This window comes from Callorhinus ursinus, unplaced genomic scaffold (assembly GCF_003265705.2).
Source record: "Callorhinus ursinus isolate GAN/ISIS: 27379988/994484 unplaced genomic scaffold, GSC_fseal_2.0 scaffold25, whole genome shotgun sequence".
Lineage (NCBI taxonomy): Eukaryota > Metazoa > Chordata > Mammalia > Carnivora > Otariidae > Callorhinus > Callorhinus ursinus.
Genome location: NW_027397087.1, coordinates 6,221,430 through 6,225,414, shown reverse-complemented (window position 1 = coordinate 6,225,414; position 3,985 = coordinate 6,221,430).

Sequence of the window (3,985 nt, the reverse complement as noted above, 5' to 3'; positions counted from 1 at the left end):
ATTCTCTCAGCCTTCCTAATAATGTAAGTCCTCTGACTTGATTTTATTTTTTAAAAAGTGTAAAAATCCACCATGTCCATTCAAATTATTTCAACAATTGTTCACTAAATTTCTATGCTTCAGACATTAGAAGTTAACACCAGAGAAACCACAAAAATGATTAGCTTAAAATATTATTGAGAAGTTCCCACTGATACAAATGATGTAAATCATTTTACCTCTTTTTCTTTTAGAACGTTGTCAGATAATACCTGTGTAGGGGAGGGTATGGGAAACAAAAGCACTTCTGTGCTGCTGGTAGTAGGTATGGAATGGAATTCTCAGGTTACCTTGTTATTATCTATCAAAATTTCAAATATTTATACTTTTAATCCATCTACTCCATTGCCATAAATGTATTCTACAGGTATAGTCACACAAATAGGCCGAGAGTTATGTGTAAGAATGAATATTGCAACATTGTCTATAATGGCAAAAATAACCAAATATCTATTAATGGGGATGTGTAGATAAAATACAGTAAAGCCATTCAATGAAAAACAAGGCAACTATTTTTATTTTTTTAGAGATTTTATTTAATTGTCAGAGAGAGAGAGAGAGAGTGCACAAGCAGGGGGAGCAGCAGGTAGAGGGAGAGGGAGAAGCAGACTCCCTACTGAGCAGGGAGCCTGACGCAGGGCTCGATCCCAGAACCCTGGGATCATGACCTGAGCTGAAGGCAGACACTCAACTGACTGAACCACCCAGACATCCCAATGCAACTATTTTTTTTAAAAATGAGACAGATCCATGTGTGTGTGTGTGTGTGTGTGTGTGTGTGTGTGGATATGGAAATATTTCTAAGATGTGTTCTTTAAAAAATAGTTTATAGCAAACTTTTGAGATATCATTTATATTTTTAAAAATGCTTTGTAAAGACCTCCATTTCCAAGCAAAATGTAAAAGTAATTAGTCAAAATGATTCATCAGATTACCTTATTTGTCCTAGATAACTGTAAAAGTGAACAAATCATTTTAAAGCCACTGTGTTCAGGAATTTGACAACTAGACAGTGCAGAGTTGCTTGTGATCTTTAAGAGGAAGGAAACACATTAAATGAGCTCCATTTCACCATAGCTTTTTTTAAATATTATTTTATTATGTTAATCACCATACATTACATCACTAGTTTTTGATGTAGTGTTCCATGATTCATTGTTTGCATATAACACCCAGTGCTCCATTCAATACGTGCCCTCTTTAATACCCATCACCAGGCTAATCCATCCCCCACCCCCTCCCCTCTAGAACCCTCAGTTTGTTTCTCAGAGTCCATAGTCTCTCATGGTTCATCTCCCCCTCCGATTTCCCCCCCTTCATTTTTCCCTTCCTACTATCTTTTTTGTTTTAACGTATAATGTATTATTTGTTTCAGAGGTACAAGTCTGTGATTCATCAGTCTTATACAATTCACAGCGCTCACCATAGCACATACCCTCCCCAATGTCTATCACCCAGCCACTCCATCCCTCCCACCCCCCACCACTCCAGCAACCCTCAGTTTGTCTCCTGAGATTAAGAATTCCTCATATCAGTGAGGTCATATGATACATGTCTTTCTCTTATTGACTTATTTCGCTCAGCATAATACCCTCTAGTTCCATCCATGTTGTTGCAAATGGCAAGATTTCATTTTTTTGATGGCTGCATAATATTCCATTGTGTGTGTGTGTGTGTGTGTGTGTGTATGTATATATATATATATATATACACCACATCTTCTTTATCCATTCATCTGTTTATGGACATCTTGGCTCTTTCCATAGTTTGGCTATTGTGGACATTGCTGCTATAAACACTGGGATGCACATTCCCCTTCAGATCACTACATTTGTATCTTTGGGGTAAATACTCAGTAGTGCAATTGCTGGGTCGTAGGGTAGCTCTATCTTCAACTTTTTGAGGAACCTCCATACTGTTTTCCAGAGTGGCTGCACCAGCTTGCATTCCCACCAACAGTGTAGGAGGGTTCCCCTTTCTCTGCATCCGCGCCAACATCTGTCATTTCCTGATTTGTTAATTTTAGCCATTCTGACTGGTGTGAGGTGGGGAGAAGATATTTGTAAATGACACATCAGATAAAGGGCTAGTATCCAAAATCTATAAAGAACTTACCAAACTCAACACCCAAAGAACAAATAATCCAATCAAGAAATGGGCAGAAGACATGAACAGACATTTCTTTTTTTTAAAAAGATTTTATTTATTTGAGAGAGAGAGAATGAGAGATAGAGAACATGAGAGGGAAGAGGGTCAGAGGGAGAAGCAGACGCCCTGCTGAGCAGGGAGCCCGATGTGGGACTCGATCCCGGGACTCCAGGATCATGACTGGAGCCGAAGGCAGTCGCTTAACCAACTGAGCCACCCAGGCGCCCATGAACAGATATTTCTGCACAGAAGACATGCAAATGGCCAACAGACACGTGAAAAAGGGCTCAACATTACTCGGCATCAGGGAAATCCAGATCACCATAGATTTTTATCTCAGGGAACCTTACCAACTATGGCATAAGGAAGTTCAGACCAAACAGAAAGCAACCAGCTATCTAAGTGAAAGACAGATTATAATTCAGGGCTGCTAAGGAGGTGGTATTTGAAGGAAAGAGTACTAGAGAGGAGGGAGCTTATAGAATATAGATATGGCCAAAGAATGAGAAAGAGAGAAGAACCCTTGAATATTAATCTGTGCATTTACCATGAGATCCTGAAAAATCTGGAATTATAGCTATGGGTTGTAAGCCAGATAGAGATTCTGGAGCTTGCACAATGTTGAGATATGTTGGAATTCCAACCAACAAGACTGAAGAGAACTTGCTGAATACCCTGAGCATTTAATTGAGATTTTACAAAGGACAATCATGGAATAAGGCTACTGTAACATTCCATAAAGGTAATCCTAGAGTAACTCAACAAACCAAGCCTTGCTGAGATTGAATTGGTTCTCCAATAAATTAACTGATTTCCAAAATAAAATATAGCCAGTATTCAAAGAAAGAAAAAAATGACCTCACAAAAATAGCATCCTTAATATTCAATATATGATAAAGTAAATTACTAAACATGTGAATAAGCAGGGACAATATGACCCATTACCAGGGGACAAATAGTAAATCATAAATGCTCATAATGATATAATGTAGAATTTAGGAGAAAAATATTTTTGAAAGGAAAAGATTGTATAGATACAACAAGAGAATAGGTCAGAAATTTCAGCAGAGAGGAGAAAAAGATGAAAAAAATCTAAAGCCAAGAAATACAATATCTTAAATGAAAAATACAGTGAATGAGCTGAATAGAAAGTCAGACACTCCAGAAGAAAGTATCAATTTCTTTGAAAATTTTCAATGCAAACTACACAAAATAAAGCACACAGAAGAGAAGAGACTGAAAAAATAAGGACACATGACTTCTGAGACAATATTGAGACACAGTCTAATGTGTGCGATTGGAGTCCAAGGAAAGGAGTGGTAGATTGAGGCAGAAAAATACATTTTTTTGAAAAAATTAGTGGCTAAAAACTCTTCCAAATTTTTTTTTTTTTTAGATTTTATTTATTTATTTGACAGAGAGAGACAGCGAGAGAGGGAACACAAGCAGGGGGAGTGGGAGAGAGAGAAGCAGGCTTCCCGTGGAGCAGGGAGCCCGATGTGGGGCTCGATCCCAGGACCCTGGGATCATGACCTGAGCCGAAGGCAGACGCTTAACGACTGAGCCACCCAGGCGCCCCAAAACTCTTCCAAATTTTAAGATAAATATTGACCTACAGAATTGAAAACATTGACAAAACCAAAAGTAAAAGAAGAAAAGAAAAAAAAGAGAAGCAGAAGGAAAGAAGGAAGGAAAGAGAGAGAGAGAGGGAGAAAGAAGAAAGAAAGAAAGAAAGAAAAAGAAAGAAAGAAAAAGAAAGAAAGAAAGAAAGAAAGAAAGAAAGAAAGAAAGAAAGAAA